Genomic DNA, 22,148 nt, shown 5'->3' on the forward strand with positions numbered 1-22,148 from the left:
AAATAAGAGAAAAAGCTTTTAATTCTCTATCAAATGCAGGTGAGGAAGAAAGGATGTTTAAAGAGCAGTATGATTCAGAATGAAATAGATTGGAATGCAATAAAGATTTTAGCTCTTAATAAAAATAACTGTACAATTTGTAGAAAGTCTGATCATAATAGGCAAAAATGTTTAGTGAACAATGAAATTATTTTGTTGATAGACTAATGTTGTATTGAATTTTTTTTTCACCATACATAATTTACTCTTAAACACAATACACTTGCATTATAAAGCAGAGATAATGAATAAGTCAATGTTAATCAAATCGAAAGATAAGAGTGAAAAACAAAAGACAACTTTATATATTGATGATAGCAAAAAGTTTGATAAATACAAAAATCCAAATGGATGCAATTGATATGATGTAAAATGACCTTTTAAAAAATTCACCCTATCATTCCTCATTACAAGATAGGAATGCCAATCATATTTTTATATAGGCACCCACTCCACTGCGATAAGTGAATGTGGAGAAGGTAGGATTACTACAGAGCCTAGCCAGGGGAGAGTAAGGGATATTCCGTGCAAGTTAGAGCTATATTATTGATTTCCTTATTTAAAAGTTTCAAATTATATCTTCTGACTTACCCAAATCCTCCAATACTGATATTAAGTATGTCTTTGAAAAATGAATTTAATATAATGTATCACCGTCTAAATCAATATCACCTTTAAAATTGCTCATTTGAACGTGTATTGATAAGTCAAGAAACAAATCAGTGGATGAAAGAAGTTGAAGGTGAAAATGTGCATCCTGACTTTAATGATAGTGATAAAAGTGATTTTGTGAAATATTTGTCTTGATGTTTACCCGAATCTTGTCCGTGATAATGTTAAAATTTGTTTATGTGTCAAGTATTATGTATTGTGGAAATTGTCGAATATATATATATATATATATATATATATATAACATTTTAATGTGTTAAATTATCACTTGTAAGAAAAAATGTCAATAAAATATACATTGAGTTATATATTTCGCATAATGAATCGACATGGTATCAAAAATAAAAGTATTTAATATGTTAATATCATATATAAATATACTACATATAACATTATATCGTATAAGAAAAGAGAATAATCACATTAAAATATGTTTAGGCTATTTTTATTTTATGTTTGGGGCTCAGTAGTTTCATAAAGATGGAGACATAAATCAATATTGAATTTTATTTTGGGTTAATTATTGGTGTGTCTCTATATGTAACAACCCGGAAACCGGACCGCTACCGGCGCTAGGATCCAAATCTACTTAAGGTCGCCGGGACCCGTAGCAAGCCTACTATACATCCTGTATATCTGATACAATCACATACATGATCATACATTTTCATAAAAACTTTAAACTTTTACATATACCAGGCTTGACCTGCATGCATTATACTGTAAACATAAAACCCCTTACTGGAGCCCTCATCAAATGCTCCAGTTGGGTCAACATCTCATACATCAAGTTTAGTTCAACATATCATAACATTAAAACATTTACATCAAGATCATGTACAACAGGGTTTAACTATAAACATTAGGGCCAAGCACAATACTAATCACCATTACGATACTTTACATTACATCATTTTACAATTCTTTACATTACATGCTATTTCATCATGTCCACAACTATTCTATTATATAGACACCTCTTTTACTCTTGACGACCTCCCAGTCTATCCTGAACCTGCAAACCTGGAGGGGTTAGGGGAAAGGGGTGAGCTACTAGAGCCCAGTGAGCAGAACAGTAAAACAATATATAAAAATATATGCTTTCATGGGATGCATCACATCACAAACAATTCACATCAAGGACAGACTTGTCACCATTAGCCCTCTACACATTCCAATGGTGCCAGGGAGCGTAGAATAGGCCCCACTGGTCTTTCTCTTAAACATAACATAACATAGCATATCCAATATGCCAGGGGCAATTAGGCCACACCTGGTCTTTCTCATAATCTATGCCAGGGGCGATTAGGCCACACCTGGTCTTCTTTTAATCAGTGCCAGGGGCGATTAGGCCACACCTGGTCTTTCCATCTCATATCATATCATATCACATTGAGGGCTAATGGGTCATCCAACATCCATCCACATCAACATCATAATATGCAATGCAACATATTCGTGAATTCTAATGCAAAACAACCTAATACATATCATGGCATTCGTGATGCATGAGTCACGCTAGAAAGGATTTATTGCTTTGAAAATAAAAGAAGTTATGTTCTACTCACCTCTGGCTGACGCTTTACTGACTCTGTAGCAGCTAGCTCACTACTGACCTCCTCGGTCTCTCAGGTCCGATCCTACACAGGTGGACTCAAATGAGGGACCAAATATACTCTAACATAACTCTAAACATCTCCCCAAAAACCCCCCTAAAACATCACAAAACATCCATAGAAAATATGCAAAGGAAGGCTGGACAGGGCACCTTCGGCGGTAGGTTCGGCGGCCGAAAGTCCCTCCAGAGCCGAAACTCAGGCACCTTCGGCTGCAGGTTCGGCGGCCGAAAGTTCCTTCCAGATCAGAAACTCATGCACTTTCGGCGGCAGGTTCGACGGCCGAAACTCTCCTCCAGAGCCGAAAGTCCAACTTTCGGGGGCGAGTTTAGGCGGCCAAAACATGCCACCACAGGCAGGTTCGGCGGTCGAACATGAGTTATTCCAGAATGGGAGAACTCAAGCCTCTCATGCACATTTGCCTCCCAAACCTTCAAAACTCAAACACAACACTCCCAAGCATGCATAAACATGTAAAAACACATTCTCAAGCATTTAGGGGCTTAAAACTAGCCTAAACCCCAACAAACATCACATTAAACATGCATTTACCATAAAGGGTACATAAACCCTAACACTTTAAATCTACTCTAAACATGCATCTTATACCCTTAAAACCCCACAAAACTTAATTAAAATATAAGAGAGGGTGAGGATCTACTCTTACCTCTTGAAGATCGAGAGGAGAGGCGATCCAAACTTGGAGATGTAGAGAAACAAGCTCCTAAGGTCTCCAAGCTTCTAAAACCTCGATCTTAGCTTTAAAATCTTCAAAACACGGTAAAAACTCATAAAAACTTTGGGAGATTTGAAGGAAAACATAAAATCAACCATGGAGGGTCAAGAACTCACCTTTGCCCGAAAATGGAGAGAAAAACTCGCCCATTTTCGGACATGGGGCCTTTTATAGGTGGCTAGCCAGACCACCTTCGGAGGCCAAAGGTGCTTCCAAAACTCCACCACATTCGGTGGCCGAACTTGACATTCGGCGGCAGCAAAAGGGAGCCACTTTCGGTGGTAGCAAAAGGGAGCCACTTTCGACGGCCGAACCTGACATTTCCCTTCAAAACTTTCTTTTCTTTCAAAACTCAATTTTCTTTCTTAATCAAACCATAAAACATGTAAAAATATTTTTTGAAAAACCTTTATTTTACCCTTCTAGAAGATTCCGACATCCGAGAAATTCCGGATTCCAACGGAGATTCCGCCGGAAGTAGGAATTCCGATGCCGGGGTCTAGCCGGGTATTACATTCTTCCCCCTTTTAAGAACATTCGTCCCCGAATGTTCACCAAGCAAGCATAGCATCAAAAGAAACACATAAAACCTATAACACTCACTTAGAAGAGATAAAGATATCGCTGGAGTATAAACTCCCGGGTTCCCAAATACTCTCTTCCATTCTGTGGTGATTCCAAAGGACTTTCACCATCGGAATTTCCCTGTTCCTTAGCTTTCTGATCTGAGTGTCTATGATCCGTACTGGCTGCTCACGTAGGTGAGATCTCTTAGGATCTCTGCATCTGGCTCATTAAGAACCTTGCCTGGATCTGACACAAACTTCTGTAACATGGAAACATGGAAAAACCGGATGGATTCTCTCCGTGGAAACTAGTAAGTCTAACTTGTACGATACATTCCCAACCTTTTTGCAAGACTTCGAAGGATCCGATGTATCGTGTAGTTAGCTTACCTTTCTTTTCAAAGCGAATCACCCCTTTCATAGGAGACACCTTGAGCAACACCATATCTCTCTCTTGGAACACTACAAGCTTCCTACGGTCATCTGCTTAACACTCCTACCGGCTCATAGCCGTCCTGATTCTTTCTCTGACCACCGGCCTTCTCTCTACTGTAATATGGGATAACTGCCAAATGATTTCCGGCTGAGGGCATCTGCCAAAATATTTGCCTCACTCGAATGATACTGAAACTTGTAACCATAATCACTAAGCAGTTCTACCCATTTTCTCTGCCTCAGGTCTAACTCTTCTTGACTCAAGATGTACTGTGGACTTTTATGATCTGAAAAGATCTCACGTCTACCCCATACAGGTAATGCCTCCACATCTCGAGCGTAAAGATCGCAGCTGCCATTTCTAGATCATGTGTAGGGTAATTCAGCTCATGCTCCCTCAACTACCTAGAAACATAAGCAATTACCCTCTCATACTGCATCAACACACAATCTAGTCCCACCTGGGACGCATCACATAGCACTGTAAAGTCTTCATTACTGGTGGGCAGAGTTAATACCGGTGTTGACGTCGACCTTCTCTTTAGCTTTACAAAGCTTTCTTCACACAATATTGACCAAACCAACCTCTGATTCCTTTTGGTCAACCCGGTCATAGGAGCCGCAACTTTGGGAAAGTTCTGGATGAACCTCCAGTAGTTAACCTGCCAAACCCAAAAAGCTCTTAATCCACATTACTGTAGTGGGTCTGGGCTAGTTAGCTACAGTTTCAACTTTCTTGGGGTCTACCTCAAAACCCTTTTTCTAATATATCATGACCCAAGAAAGATATGCTCCTTAACCGAAACTTACATTTGGAGAACTGGGCATCCAAGCCATGTTCTCTCAGGGTCTGCAACACTGTCCTCAGATAATAGGCACGCTCCTCTGCGTTCTGGAATACACCAAGATATCGTCAATGAAGACAATAACAAAGTGATCCAGAAACTGACTAAAAACTCTGCTTATGAGGTCTGTGAATGCTGCAGGGGCATTGGCTAGCCCGAACGGCATCACTAGAAACTCATAGTGCCCATATCTAGTCCTGAACGTTGTCTTGGCACATCTTCTTCCTTAATTCTTAACTGGTGATACCCAGATTTCAGATCTATCTTGGAGAAACAACCATCTCCTACTAGCTAGTCTAAAATAGATCGTCGATCCTAGGTAACAGATACTTGCTCTTGGTAGTGACTTTGTTCAACGACTTGCAGTCGATACAAAGTCTTAAGAATCCATCCTTTATTCTCATAAACAACACTAGAGCACTCCAAGGTGAGGTACCCAGTCGGATGAAACCCTTGTCTACCAACTCTTACAACTATTCTTCAACTTCTTTAACTCTGCAGGTGCCATCCTGTAGGGAGGGGTAGAGATGGGTCTGATTCCCATCATCACCTTTAATTTCAAACTCTATCTCCCTAGCAGGTGGTAAACCTGGCCACTCGTCTGGAAAAACATCTAAGAACTCTTTGACTGCGGGCACTGAAGCTGGTTCCCTTGACCTGACCGCTATGCTCTCTAACATGAGCAAGAAACCCCTGACAACCTCTCCTGAACAACCTACGAGCCTACAGGGCTGATATCAAAACTCTAGGTATCTCTACTCTGTCCCTTCTAAAGACTACTTCTGATCCATCCCGAACTCTGAACCTGACTACATTGTCTCTGCTATCCAAGATAGCACCATGAGTAGAAAGCCAATCCATCCCTAGAATGACATCGGAAATCAGTCAAATCTAGAACCACTAGGTCGGCTGGTTCCCTTGACCTGACCGCTATGCTCTCTAACATGAGCAAGAAACCCCTGACAACCTCTCCTGAACAACCTACGAGCCTACAGGACTGATATCAAACCTCTAGGTATCTCTACTCTGTCCCCTCTAAAGACTACTTCTGATCCATCCCGAACTCTGAACCTGACTACCTTGTCTCTGCTATCTAAGATAGCACCATGAGTAGAAAGCTAATCCATCCCTAGAATGACATCGGAAATCAGTCAAATCTAGAACCACTAGGTCGGCTGGAAGGCATCTACCCTCAACATACTCTGAACTATACCGGCAGACTGACTCTGCCACCGATGGATTACACTTGGGTCCACTGATGTAACGACCCGAAAACCGGACCGCTACCGGTGCTAGGATCCAGATCGGCTTAAGGCCGCCGGGACCCGTAGCAAGCCAAACATTCATCCTTTAAACCTATTTAATCCCATACATGATCAACAATTACATAAAAAAATTTAAAGCTTTTCTTTTCATCCAATCACCAAACTCAACCTGTGCATGCACAAATCATAAACATAATCATCAACCCCACACTGGAGTCCTCATCAAATACTCCAATGGGGTAACATAACATATAGTGAGTTTGGCTTACTTAAAATATCATTAAACCATTATATTTGAAAGATCATGTAAACAAAGGGATTAACATACAATCTAGGGTCAAGCACAACTATAATTCTCAATATCATCATTACATTTCATAACTAACTAATACTATTCATTACATTTCAATATTTATCATGTCCACCCCTAGCTATTACATGACCATGACTTTCCTCTTCTTGACCTCCTGGTCTATCCCGTACCTGCAAACCTGGGGTTAAGGGAGTGGGGTTAGCTACTAGAGCCCAGTGAGCAGAATAATAAAATATTTAAATCATATGCTACAATGGAATGCATCACATCACAGACAAATCACATCACAGACAAATCACATCAAGGATGGTTTTGTCACCAATAGTCCTCAACATACCCAATAGTGCCAGGGGCGTAGAATGGGCCTCGACCTGGACTTTCATACCATACCATATCATATCACATCATATCATACGAGGACTAAAGGATCATCCAACACCCATCCACATCATCATTATATTATGCAATGCAACATATTTGTGAATTCTAATGCAAGCACCCTAGTATATCTCATGGCATTCATGATGCGTGAATCATGCTAAGAACTGATTTATTTACTTTAAAGAATAAAGAGTTATTCCACTCACCTTAGGCTAGCTCAAATGACTCTAGAGCAGCTATCTCACTGCTGAGGTCCGCGGTTCCTTGGGTCCGAACCTACACAGGTGGACTCAAATGAGGGACCAAACATCCATGAACATGACTCTAAGATACTCCCCAAAAACCCCCCTAAAACACCTTAAAACAATCATAGAAATCATGCAAAGGAGGGCTGAACAGGGCACTTTCGGCGGCAGGTTCGGCGGCCGAAAGTCCCTCCAGAGCCGAGAGTCATGCACCTTCGGCGGCACTTTCGGCGGCCGAAGGTTCCCTCCAGGGACGAAACTCATGCATGTTCGGCGGCACCTTCGGCGGCCGAAAGTCCCTTCCAGAGCCGAAAGTCCACTTTCGAGGGCAGGGTTCGGCAGCCAAAAGTTGGCCTCCACAGGCAGGTTCGGCGGCCGAAAGGGCCTTCGGCTGCCGAACCTGGGTCCTCCCAAAGTGGCAGAACCCAGCCATTCACATGTATAAACGCCTCCCAACTCATTCAATCATGCATTTTCCTATTCTACAACATGCATACTCAAGCATATAAGCTCCTAGGGGCTTCAAACTATCTTAAACCCCAACTACAACACATCAAACATGCATATCCAACATACATTGCTCAAAACTCAACATAAAAACCCATAAACTTAAAATAACCTAAACATGCATTTCTACCCCATAGATCTTCATAAAACTTGTTTAAAACATACAAGGAAGGTTGGATCTAAGCTTACCTCTTGAAGATCGAGAGGAAAGACAATCCTAGCTCGGAGATAGGGAGAAATCAACTCTTTGGTCTCCAAGCTTCAAAACTTGCTCTTTTTGTTCAAATATCTTCAAACCAAGTGAAAACTTGTTAAAACTTGAAAGATTGGAGGAAAAACATAAAAAACGAACCATGGGAGAGCAAGAACTCACCGTGGCCGAAAATGGGGAGAAAACTCGCCCGTTTCGGCCATGGAGCTCTTATATAGGGACTGCCAGACCACCTTTCGGCAGCCTAAAGTGCCTCCAAAACTCATGCAAGTTTGGCGGTCGAACATGAGGTTCGGCGGCCGAACCTTTGAAACTTTCGAAAGCCTAACTTGCCCCCCCTAAACTATCCAATGTTCGGCGGCCGAACCTGGAAATGCCTCGGTCTTTTTCATTCAAAAATTCAATTCTTTTCTTGCTTAAAACCATAAAATATATTAAAACATTTTATGAAAACATGGTTTTTACCCTTCTAGAGGTTTTCGACATCCGAGATTCCACCGGACGGTAGGAATTCCGATACCGGAGTCTAGCCGGGTATTACAACTGACCCAAAGGGGGCACTCTAACCCAGAAGCTATCAAACCCACTCTATCTATGGCTCTTGAAGCAATAAGGAAAGAGAAACACATCAGGGTTCATTAAAGCATACACATCAGAACATAAGAGAGTGAGATTACCTGTCATCCCCATGTCCGATGTGTCAGCCTCCTGCTGGGTCATGGAGAAAATCCGAGCTGGAGCTGATGGACCTTCTCCGCGAGAACCTACTGAAGAAGGAGCTATCCCTCTCCCTCTGCCTCTGCCCTGTGTCATGGCTGGAGCTACTGGCTGTGCCACACTACCAGAAGCTGCCTGCTGGGACTGTGCCATGAAAGGTGCTCTAGGACACTCCCGAGCCATGTGTCCCTCTTGCCCACATCTGAAGCAGGCTGTAGTCCCATATCGACATACTCCCTTGTGTAGCTTACCACACCTCAAACATTCTGCACCATCTGAACCCGAGCTCGAGCCACCACCGAGTCCTAGACCTGATTTTAACCTGTTCCAAAACTTGTTCTTCTTTGATCTTCTGAGGCCTCTGCCTCCCTTTTTACTCTTTGTGGCAGCCTCGCTCAGAGAGGAGAGACTAACATTCTCTGTCCCCGGGATTTTAAAACCCGAAGATTATGCCACCTGTTGCTTAACTGACCCCTCAATGAAGGCACTAGCCTCCATCTTCCGTGCTGCATCCACAATGGTGTGGAAGCTTTCCCTCTCTGCTGCAAGGATCAGGGAGGAATACCTAGAGTGAAGTCTCATGGTATACCTCCTAGTTTTCTTCTGATCTGTATCATATGTTGGCCCCACATATTTGTTAGTGTATATGCCCTAGGCCATTATCTTGGACCTTTTTGTATATCGTTTTGGTTATTAATAAAAGAGGTTTTTATCATTATTATTTGTTTGCATGTTACATAATAATGATTATCATCCCTGGTTACTTATTATTATGTTGATAATAATAAAATATAACTGGTATGATTATTGATTGATAATCATGAGATGATTATGTATATGTTGATATAATTCAATAATCATAAATACTTGTTAGAGAACAAAGTATTGGATGGACCCGCATTGAAATCACTACATGGGTCATTGTCATAAGTGAATCTCAAAGTAGTTATGTCTTAATCCTTTGACTTGAGATTGTCATAGTTTCCAACATAAGGACTATTATGTTTTGACATAACCAAACGTTGTCTTTAATCGGACAATCATAAAGGTTATGATTGAGCATAATAGAAATTATGTAGAGGATAATAAACAATCAAGATAGGATTTGTCCCTCTCTATGAGAGAGATATCTTCTGGGCCCCTCGATAAGTGAGACTGAGAAATGCATGGCCGTGTTCAAATGAATTGATAGTGTGATCAATATCATTTGAATTTATCAGTCTACTTAGAGATCGAGAAATCATAAGTTTGAACATTATAATTTTGACATTGACCATGACTTATGTTCAAACTAGATATCGTGTGACAAATGGATTAATTCATGTTCTATTTATTAGGCTTTATCGGACTATTGATCCTCATAATTAGTTGGATAGTCATAATGTCTTGCTAGAGGCCACTTATGACTTATGGGTCTTGTGGGACTGGCCCTATTGCCAATTAATGTGAGCCTATTGGGTCACACACAAAAGAACGTTGTTGATGTGCTATGTCATATTAATGGGCTAAAAGCCCAAAGCCCATTAATATAATTAATAATAATAAGTGTTATTATTATTAATCATTAATATATTTAATAATAATAAAGTGTTATTATTATTAATATTTAATAATAATAAAGTGTTATTATTATTAATATTTAATAATAATAAAGTGTTATTATTATTAATATTTAATAATAATAAAGTGTTATTATTATTAATATATTTAATAATAATAAAGTGTTATTATTATTATTATTATTAATTATTAATATAATTAATAATAATAAGTGTTATTATTATTAATATTAATTATTAATATAATTAATAATAATAAACTGTTATTATTATTAATCATTTATTATTATGGGATAATAATATTTAAAAGATCTGCAGTCTATCTGTAACTGTTACAGATAAAGAATTCTATCACATAAGATATTTGAGTATCTGCAAGATTGTGATAGTGGGTTATGAACACAACTCCTTTTAGGAAAAAGGGTTGTGGGATAAACACAACTCCTTTTAGGAAAAGGAGTTGTGGGAAAAATACAACTCCTTTTAGGAAAAGGATTTGTGTGAAAACAAAAGACTGAAACATATAAATACCCCTTCTACGAATTGTGGAAGGGACGCGTTTTTGAGAAAAACTCAGTTTAAAATATTGCAGATTGTGGAGCACATAATCTATCCATCTTTAAGAGAGCTAGCACTCTAGAAGGATAGAAGACGTTCGTGTGGATACCATAGAGGGTGTTCGTTTGAAAAAGCAGCACCATCAGTCCAACATTGTATCTTCTTGACGAGATTAACAGGTTAGTCTCATATCCATCTTTTGAATTAAACGAAGCACTTGGATTCTGGGAAAGGAAATCAATAGAGATTTTATTTTTCCGCTGCGCAACTGGGTTGCAATAATCTCGGGATTTTCCAACAGTGGTATCAGAGTCTACCTGTGCTTTTCGTTTAAATTAATTATGCCATGATTGATATTATATATACGATATATGTTTATTAGAATGACATGATAATTATGGATAAATGATTGGATCATTTAGAAAATTTTAAATTTTTATTAGAAAAAATTAAAATAAATAAATAATTAAATTTAAATTAAAAAAAAAAGAGAAATCAATTTCTGGAAATCATGTTCACGAGGAACACGATTCCTGTGGCCATGGTCAGCTGCTGTGAATAGTGCGGCAGAAGATGGGCCATGGTCAGCTGCTGTGAATAGTGCGGCGGCGGCTAGAGAAGAAGATGCAGTTGCAAGCCAAATTATGATTTGGTCCCTGCAATTTTGAAGATTTTTCAAACATAGTCTTTTGGGCAGAAAATAAATTTTAAATTATTTTCTTTTAGTCTTTAAATCAGATTTAAATGACTATATTTTATTATTTTGTCATATATTAGTATGAGATACTATGCATTGTTGTCTATATATATATATGTATACATATAGGATGCTATAATATATATATGCAAGATAAAATAATTAAAATTAAAAGTTGAACCCTCACTCTAAAATTTTAAGTTTTAATGCCACCCATATATTAAAAACCTATCAAGACTAAGATCACCAAAATGCAGGTTTTGCGAAAGCAAAGTGCATTAGGTTATCATAGTAAGATAGGATGAGTAATGGTTACTCATTTATTTAATTTTGGTTGAGTTTAATTAGGCTATCAAAACGGTTTTGGGCCTAAGGCATTAGATGGGGTATAACATGCATTTGACATATGATGTCAATACCTCATAATCTAAGAGTTACATTAGATGTAATTGGTAAGGGGTTACCTACCTAAATAACTGAATTCTAAGCGTCATGCCAAAGCTGACTTAGAATTAGGTGAAATATGGATCTTAGCCCACTAAAATATTATTATTTTTGAGGGTTATATTTTAGTGGGAGATTATTATCACCTCAATATTAATTTACTAAATTAATTATGTTTGCATATTTTTGTAGATAATTATGGCTGCTAATAATAATTCCACCTTATCACTGCGATCCATCCTTGAGAAGGATAAACTGAAAGAAAATGGGACTAATTTTGTTGACTGGTTTAGAAACTTGAGAATTGTTCTCAAGCAAGAGAAAAAGTCCTATGTGCTTGATGAAGCTATCCCAGAACCACCTCCTGCTGATGCTACTAATGCTGTTAAGAACAAGCATAAGAAGCATATGGATGATTCTAATGACAGTGGATGTCTTATGTTGGCAATTATGTGCCCAGAACATCAGAAGGATCTAGAGCACCTTGAGGCCTATGAGATGAGTGTCCATCTCAAACAGGCTTTCCAACAACAAGCTAGGCAGGATAGGTATAAAACCACCATTGCATTGCATGATTGCAAAATGGCTGAAGGTGAATCAGTTAGTGCCCATGTTTTGAAAATGAAAGGCTACATTGATCACCTTGCTAGGCTTGGCTACCCTTTGAGTTTAGAACTCTCCACGGATTTGATCCTATATTCTTTACCTGGCAGTTTTTCTCAGTTTGTCATGAACTATAACATGAACAATATGGAGAAATCCATTCCTGAGCTGCACGGGATGCTAAAAACAGCTGAGGTAAATATCAAAAAAAGGCCTACCCAAATTTTGAATGTCAATAAGGGTAACCCCATGAAAAATAAAGGAAAGCCCAAGTCCAAAGGTGGTAATGGGCCTAAGGGACTAGGCAAGCCTAAATGGCAATCCAAGGCAAAAGTTCCTAAGGAAATAGTTCCTAAGGAAGGAATTTGCTTCCATTGCAAGCAACCAGGGCATTGGAAGAGAAATTGCAAACTCTATTTGGATGAGTGCAAGAAGAAGAAGAGTAGTGAGACTACGACTTCAGGTATTTATGTTATAGATATTGTTTATCTATTTCTACTTCATGGGTATTAGATACCAGATATGGTTCTCACATTTGTACAAATGTGCAGAGTCTCAAAAGGAGTAGAAAACTGAAAAGGGCGAAATGGACCTACGTGTAGGCAATGGAGCAAGAGTTGCTGCCATGGCTGTAGGGACATATGAACTTGTGTTGCCCAATGGGTTTTTATTAGTTTTGAACAATTACTTTTATGTTCCTACTTTGAGTAGGAATATTATTTCAGTTTCTGTTTTGGACGATGAAGGTTTTTCATTTCTTATTAAGAATAAGAAATGTTCCATTAATAAAGATGATTTGCTTTATTGTATTGCAAATTCATATGATGGCCTTTATGTCCTTGATCTAGATGATTCTAGAGACAATAATATCTATAACGTAACTTCTAAGAAAACTAAGCCAAATGAGTTGAACCCAACATATTTATGGCACTGTTGTCTTAGCTATATAAATGAGAATCGCATATCTAAGCTCCATAAAGATGGTTTATTAGATTCATTTGATTTTGAATCATTTGAAAATTGTGAATCTTGTTTGCTAGGTAAGATGACAAAGGACCCTTTTACTGGACAAGGTCAAAGGGTTTCAGACTTATTGGGTTTAATACATACAGATGTATGTGGCCCACTAAGCATTAGTGCCAGGAGAGGTTATCAGTACCAGGAGAGGTTATCAGTACTTCATTACATTCACTAATGATTTCAGTAGGTATGGTTATGTCTACCTAATAAAACATAAGCATGAATCTTTTGAAATGTTTAGAACTTTTCAAAATGAAGTACAAAATCAACTTGGTAGAACTATTAAAATGCTTCGATCTGATCGAGGGGGTGAATATTTGAACCAAGAGTTTGATGAACATCTTAGAAACTATGGAATTGTTTCACAATTAACTCCTCCAGGAACTCCACAATGGAATGGTGTTTCTGAAAGGAGAAATCGAACTTTATTAGATATGGTTCGATTTATGATGAGTCAAATAAATCTCCTTTTATCGTTTTGGGGTTATGCCTTGGAAATAACTGCATTCATTCTAAACCGAGTACCATCAAAAGCGGTTGAAAAGACACCATATGAGTTATGGACTGGGAAAATACCCAGTTTGTCTTTCCTTAAGATTTGGGGTTCTGAGGCTTATGTGAAACGCCCAATTTCAGATAAACTAGCTCCAAAATCTATCAAGTGCAATTTTGTGGGGTATCCTAAGGAAACCAAAGGATACTATTTCTATATTCCCTCAGAGAACAAAGTGTTTGTTACTCAAAATGGTACCTTTTTAGAAAAGGAATTTATCTCTCAGAGATTCAGTGGGAGTACAGTGCGATTTGAGGAAACTCAAGAACCACAAGAGAGCATTGAACCACCGGTAGAACCACTTTCAGAACCACAAACAGTTGTGGAGACTGAAAGGGTGACACAAGTCCTATGCAGATCTGATAGGACACGTCATCAGCCTGAGAGATATGGATTTCTCATGACTGACAGTCGTGAACTTTTGCTCGAGGATGTGTACATGACACAACCTAAGGGTTTTGTAATCCCTGAGACTTTTAGAAAGATCTGCAAGCTTCAGAGATTCATTTATGGATTGAAGCAAGCTTTTCGGAGCTGGAATCTTCATTTTGATGAGACAGTCAGGGACTTTGGATTCATCAAGAATGAAGATGAACCTTGTGTTTACAAGATGGTTAGTGGGAGTGCAGTTGTGTTTCTAGTCCTATATGTGGATGACATATTACTCATTGGAAATGATATCCCTACTTTACAAAAGGTTAAGACTTGGTTAGGGAATTATTTTTCAATGAAGGACTTAGGTGAGGCCGCATATATCTTTGGTATTAAGATCTATAGGGATAGATCCAAGAGGATAATCGGTCTGAGTCAAAGTACTTATATTGATAAGGTGCTGAAAAGGTTCAGCATGCAAGACTCCAAAAGAGGATTCTTGCCCATGTCTCATGGTATTCATCTTAGCAAGAATCAATGTCCTATGACATCTGATGAGCGAGAAGGATGAATAAGATCCCTTATGCTTTTGCTATTGGATCTATCATGTATGCCATGTTATGTACTAGACCAGACGTCTCATATGCCTTGAGCACAACAAGCAGATATCAGGCAGATCCCGGTGAAAGTCACTGGACAGCTGTTAAGAATATCCTAAAGTACCTTAGAAGGACTAAGGATGCATTCCTAGTTTATGGAGCATTGGAAGACGAGCTAGTTGTAAGTGGTTACACAGATGCTAGTTTCCAAACCAACATAGATGACTTCAGATCGCAGTCAGGATTCGTATTCAATTTAAATGGTGGAGTTGTTAGTTGGAAGAGTTCCAAGCAAAGCACTATAGCAGATTCTACAATAGAAGCTGAGTATATAGCAGCATCAGATGCAGCTAAAAGGGCAGTCTGGTTGAAGGAATTCATCTCAGAGTTGGGAATGGTTCCCAGCATTGCAAATCCTATGGACCTTTATTATGGTAATAACGGTGCCATAGCACAGGCAAAGGAGCCCAGATCTCACCAGAGATCTAAACATATACTCAGGCGATATCACCTTATTCGAGAGATCATTGATAGAGGAGATATCAAAATATGCAAAGTAGACACAAATGACAACATTGCAAATCTACTGACCAAGCCTCTTTCACAGGTCAAGCATGATCAGCACACTAGGTCTATGGGTATTAGATACTTATATGATTAGGCCTAGTGCAAGTGGGAGATTGTTAGTGTATATGCCCTAGGCTATTATCTTGGACCTTTTTGTATGTCGTTTTGGTTATTAATAAAAGAGGTTTTTATCATTATTATTTGTTTGCATGTTACATAATAATGATTATCATCCCTGGTTACTTATTATTATGTTGATAATAATAAAATATAACTGGTATGATTATTGATTGATAATCATGAGATGATTATGTATATGTTGATATAATTCAATAATCATAAATACTTGTTAGAGAACAAAGTATTGGATGGACCTGCATTGAGATCACTATATGGGTCATTGTCATAAGTGAATCTCAAAGTAGTTATGTCTTAATCCTTTGACTTGAGATTGTCATAGTTTCCAACATAAGGACTACTATGTTTTGACATAACCAAACGTTGTCTTTAATCGGACAATCATAAAGGTTATGATTGAGTATAATAGAAATTATGTAGAGGATAATGAACAATCAAGATAGGATTTGTCCCTCTCTATGAGAGAGATATCTTCTGGGCCCCTCGATAAGTGAGACTGAGAAATGCATGGCCGTGCTCAAATGAATTGATAGTGTGATCAATATCATTTGAATTTATCAGTCTACTTAGAGATCGAGAAATCATAAGTTTGAACATTATAAGTTTGACATTGACCATGATTTATGTTCAAACTAGATATCGTGTGACAAAGGGATTAATTCATGTTCTATTTATTAGGATTTATCGGACTATTGATCCTCATAATTGGTTGGGTAGTCATAATGTCTTGCTAGAGGCCACTTATGACTTATGGGCCTTGTGGGACTGGGTCTATTGCCAATTAATGTGAGCCTATTGAGTCACACACAAAAGAACGTTGGTGATGTGCTATGTCATATTAATGGGCTAAAAGCCCAAAGCCCATTAATATAATTAATAATAATAAGTGTTATTATTATTAATCATTAATATATTTAATAATAATAAAGTGTTATTATTATTAATATTTAATAATAATAAAGTGTTATTATTATTAATATTTAATAATATGGTAATTTACGATTTAGTCCTTGGATATTGCCATTATTAACAAGTCAGTCCCTGTATTTTCAGAAATCTATTAAAACGTCCTTATGTTTTCTCTCCGTTAACAAAATAGTCCTTCTGTCTATTTTTGCCGTTAAAAATATAATAAAAGACTAAATTACCCCCAATTATTTTTCTCCTCCTCCTCCTTCCTTTTCTTCTTCATCAATTCTTCTTCCTTTTGCTTCTTCTTCTTTTGCTTCTTCTCCTTTTTCTTCTTCCTCTTCTGTTTTTTCTCCTTCTGTTTTTTCTCCTTCTTCTTCTGCTTCTTCTCCTTTTTCTTCTTTTCTTCTTTTTCTTCTTTTTCTTCTTTATCTTCTTCTTCTTCTTCTCATTCTTCTCCTTCTTCTTCTTCTTTTTCTTCTTTTTCTTCTTTCTCTCCTTCTTCTTCTTCTTCTTCTCCTTCTTCTTCTTTTTCTTCTTTCTCTTCTTCTTCTTCTTCTTCTTCTTCTTCTTCTTCTTTTTCTTCTTCTTCTTCTTTTTCGGAGGAGGAGGAGGAGGAGGAGAAGGAGGAGGAGGAAGAGAAGGAGGAGGAGGAAGAGGAAAGAAAAGATAGGGACTATTTTGTTGATAAAAAGAAACAATAAGGATGTTTTAATAGATCTGAGAAAAGATAGGGACTATTTCGTTGACAAAAAGAAACAATAAGGACGTTTTAATATATTTCTAAAAATATAGAGAGAGACGATTTCGTTGACAGAAAGAAACGATGAGAAGGGACTATTTCGTTGACTTAAATAAACGATAAGGATGTTTTAATAGATGTGAGAAAAGATAGGGACTATTTCATTGATGGAAAAAAATAATAAGGACGTTTTAATAGATATGAAAAAAGATAAAAATATTTTAATAGATTTTTGAAAATGTAAGGACTAACTTGTTAATAATTACAATATACAAGGACTAAATAAATGGTTTTATTTGAGGGTAAAAATGGATTTTAAAAATTTTCTCTCTCCTCCTTTATCTAATTTTAACAGAAAATAGGACGGAAGGACTATTTCATTGACGAAAATAAAACATAAGGACGTTTTAATAGGTTTCTAAAAATACAGGGACTAAATCATAAATTACCCTTAATAATAATAAAGTGTTATTATTATTAATATATTTAATAATAATAAAGTGTTATTGTAATACCCGGCTAGACTCCGGTATCGGAATTCCTACTGTCCGGTGGAATCTCGGATGTCGGAAACCTCTAGAAGGGTAAAACCATGTTTTCATAAGATGTTTTAATGTATTTTATGGTTTTAAGCAAGAAAAGAAATGAGTTTTGTATGAAAATAACCTTGGAGGAAGACCCAGGTTCGGTCGCCGAACCTCAAGTTCGGCTGCCGAACATGCATGCATTTTGGGAGTGCTCTAGGCCCCCGAAGGCATGAGAGAGGGAAGTCCAGGTTCGGCCGCCGAATCTTATGTTCGGCCGCCGAACATGGCATGCATGCGGAGGCACGTTAGGCCCCCGAAAGTGGCTTGGCCAGCCACCTTTAAAGGGGTCCCCATGTCCGAACGGGTGAGATTTTCTCCCCGTTTTCGGCCAAGGTGAGTTCTCCGCCGTCCCTCATCGATTTTGAGCTTCTTCCTTCGAATCTTCATGATTTTCTTATGAGTTTTCACTTGGTTTTTGAAGATTTCGAGCTTAGATCGAAGTTATGAAGTTTGGAGACCTCAAGAACCCATCCTCCCCAAATCTCCAAGTTAGGTCACACTCTCTCTCGATCTTCAAGAGGTAAGAGTCGATCTTGAGCTCATTCTATATTTTAAACAAGTTTTAAGAGGATTCATGTGGTAGAAATGCATGTTTAGTTTAGTTGAGCATTGTTAGGTTTTTATGTGAGTTTTGGACAATGTAGGTTGCTGAGTTGCTTGTTTTGTGTTGTTGTTGGGGTTTAGGTTAGTTTGAGACCCTATGTGTTGTATGTGTGTATGCATGATTTGAGAGGGTTGGATGCATGTTTGGAAGTTTGGGAGGCATTTGTGCATTTTGAGGCTGAGTTTCTGCCCCTTTGGGAGAACTCAGGTTCGGCAGCCGAAGGGACTTTCGGCCGCCGAACCTGCCTGTGGAGGCCAACTTTCGGCTGCCGAACCCTGCCCCCGAAAGTGGACTTTCGGCTCTGGAAGGGAGTTTCGGCCGCCGAAGGTGCCGCCGAACATGCATGAGTTTCGGCTTTGGAACCCACTTTCGGCTGCCGAAGGTGCCGTCGAAAGTGGCTGAGTTTCGGCTCTGGAGGGACTTTCGGCCGCCGAACCTGCTGCCGAAAGTGTCCTGTTCAGCCTTCCTTTGCATGATTTCTATGGTTGTTCTAAGATGTTTTAGGGGGGTTTTTGGGGAGTAGTTTAGAGTTATGTTAGTCGTTGTTTGGTACCTCATTTGAGTCCACCTGTGTAGGTTCAGACCCGAGGAACCAAGGACCGCAGCAGTGAGATAGCTGCTTCAGAGTCATTAGAGCTTCAGCCAGAGGTGAGTGGAATAACTCTTTATGTTTCAAAGCAAATAAATAAATTTTGAGCATGATACATGCATCACGTATGCCATGAGATATACTAGGTTGTTTGTATTAGAATTCATGAATATGTTGCATTGCATAACTTGATGATGATGTGGATGGATGTTGAATGACCCTTTAGTCCTCGTAGGTTATGGTATGATGATGATACGGTATGGATAGCTAGTGAGGCCCATTCTATGCCCCTGGCACTATGTTAAGAGAAAGACCAGTGAGGCCCATTCTACGCCCCTAGCACTATGGAATGTTATGCTATGTTATGTTATGTTAAGAGAAAGACCAGTGAGGCCCATTCTACGCCCCTGACACGATTGGAATATGTAGAGGACTATTGGTGACAAGTCCATCCTTGATGTGATTTGTTTGTGATGTGTTGCATTTCATGAAAGCATGAAATTTAAATTGAATGTTTATTTATTCTGCTCACTGGGCTTTATAACTCACCCCTCTCCCTTAACCCCCAGGTTTGCAGGTACAGGGTAGACCAGGAGGTCAGCAGGAGTAGAGTCATGTTTTATGTAATAGCTAGATGTGGACATGAATATGATGTAATGTAAAAGTATAGTATAGAAATGTAATGTAATGATGCTTATGGAAGTTTAGAGTTGTGCTTGACCATAGTATGTTGTTAATCTCTTTTTAGTACATGATCTTAAATATTTAATGATGATTATGTAAACCAAGCTTAATGTATGTTATGATACCCCATTGGAGTATTTGATGAGGACTCCAGTGAGAGGTTTTATGTTATGATTTGTGCATGCACAGGTTAAGCTTGGTGAAGGAATGAATGAATGAACGAATGAACGAATGAATGAATAAATGAGAAAGTTTTAAATTTTTATGTAATTGTTGATCATGTATGGGATTAAACAAGTATACAGGATGTATGTTAGGCTTGCTACGGGTCCCGGCGGCCTTAAGCCGACCTGGATCCTAGCGCCGGTAGCGGTCCGATTTTTGGGTCGTTACAGATTGGTATCAGAGCCTGGTTCATATGATCGGACCTATAGAGAATGTCGGGCTCATAGATGTTCTAGAAGGTCAAGCACAATAGGAAAATCATGTCCACTAGGATAGGATGTAGAGTCCTGTCTTGAATGATGATGTGAAATGCCATGATTATATGCATGTGCATTAATGATATGCTATGTATGCGATGTATGTGATGCGGGTTCATGTGTTTGCACATGAACCATTTGATGTTAATGTTTATGTGTTGGGTGTTATTTTCAATAAGCAGGATGAGAGGAACTCGTCGATCTGCACGATTGACTGGAGTACCACCGGAGGATGAAGGCATGAGTGCCCGTCCCTCTACATTGCCAAGGGCAATGTCTAGCAGGTCTAGCAGGGAAAGAGCAGTGAGAGACCCTAGAAGGTCTTTGGATATGAACAAAAGCAGATCAGTAAGGGGAACAATTCAAGGAGGAATGTCAGAAGATGTGGGGGATGATATGGATATGGATCAGAGGAGGGATGGCAGCCTTGGAGTGAGTATGTCTGAGGAGGGCATGGGAGAGTCCCAGGGAGGCACTCAGGCCTCAGGATTTGTTCAGCCACCCCAGTACCCACCCTTTTCTCAGCATCCCGGGTATTCGATGGGAGGAACATCGGATTACCCCAGTTTTAACCCTTACCCTTCTTAAATGCCATACCCACCTTTTTACCCATCATACCCACAGTATCCTATGTACCCACCCCCATCTTTCTACCCAGGTATAGCAAACCCTACCTCAGGGGATGTTGCACCTCCTCCACCATCAACAGCACCTACTGTCCCAGAAACCCAAATGCCTAAACCTAGCTCATCTGGAGGGAGCAAGGTCAAGATGACCGACTACATGAAGCTGGGTGCTCCCCAGTATGAAACCGGTGATGACCCGTTTGTGTATCTTGAGAGGGTCAGAACGATTACAGATGAGATAGGAGCTGATGACAGTAGAGCCATTCAGATGGCTGGGTTCACGCTAAAATACAAGAAGGCCCGTGAGTGGTTCAAGAACTATGTGAACCCGAGATTGGACAGCCTATCATGGGAGGAGTTTGCAAATGAGTTTGCAGGATGGGCTTTCCCTGACAGTTCAAGGGAGTTGAAGATGATTGAATTTGAACAGTTGAGGCAGTCAGATGAGATGAGTGTGGATGAGTATACAGACAGATTCTTGGAGCTGTTGCCGTTTGCTGGGCAGAATCTGGACACAGATCAGAAGAAGTCAAGGAGGTATATCATGAGGCTCCATTCCAGGTATTCCTCCTTGATTCAGTCAGCAGAGAGGGAGATTTTTCATGCCATAGTGGATATGGCTCGAAGGATGGAGGCTAGGGCAATAATCGAGGGAAAAGTTAAACAGTCAGTGGCACAGCCTTCTGGTTCCAAGACCCCTGGTGGGGGCAAGTTAGACCCTTCTTCTCTGAGTTCAGCTAGTAAGAGGTGGAGCAGTACTACCAATGTAATACCCGGCTAGACTCCGGTATCGGAATTTCTACCGTCCGGTGGAATCTCGGATGTCGGAAACCTCTAGTAGGGTAGAATCATGTTTTCATAAAATGTTTTAAGGTATTTCATGGTTTTAAGTATGAAAATTTAATGAGTTTTACATGAAAAGTCTTTGGAGGAAAACCCAGGTTCGGCCGCCGAAAGTCAAGTTCGGCCGCCGAACATGCATGCGTTTTGGAGGCACGTTAGGCCCCCGAAAGCATGAGTGAGGGAAGTTCAGGTTCGGCCGCCGAAACCCAAGTTCGGTCGCCGAACATGGCATGCTTGCGGAAGCACTTTCGGCCCCCGAACGTGGCCTGGCCAGCCACTATAAAAGGGTCACTTAGCCGAAATGGGCGAGCTTTCTCCCATTTTCGGCCATAGCTAGCTTCTGACCTCCCTCTCCCCAAATCTAGTGTTTTTCCTTCAAATCCCCATCATCTTTCTTGAGTTTTAAGCTTGCATTGAAGATTTT

This window comes from Manihot esculenta, chromosome 17 (genome assembly GCF_001659605.2).
Source record: "Manihot esculenta cultivar AM560-2 chromosome 17, M.esculenta_v8, whole genome shotgun sequence".
Lineage (NCBI taxonomy): Eukaryota > Viridiplantae > Streptophyta > Magnoliopsida > Malpighiales > Euphorbiaceae > Manihot > Manihot esculenta.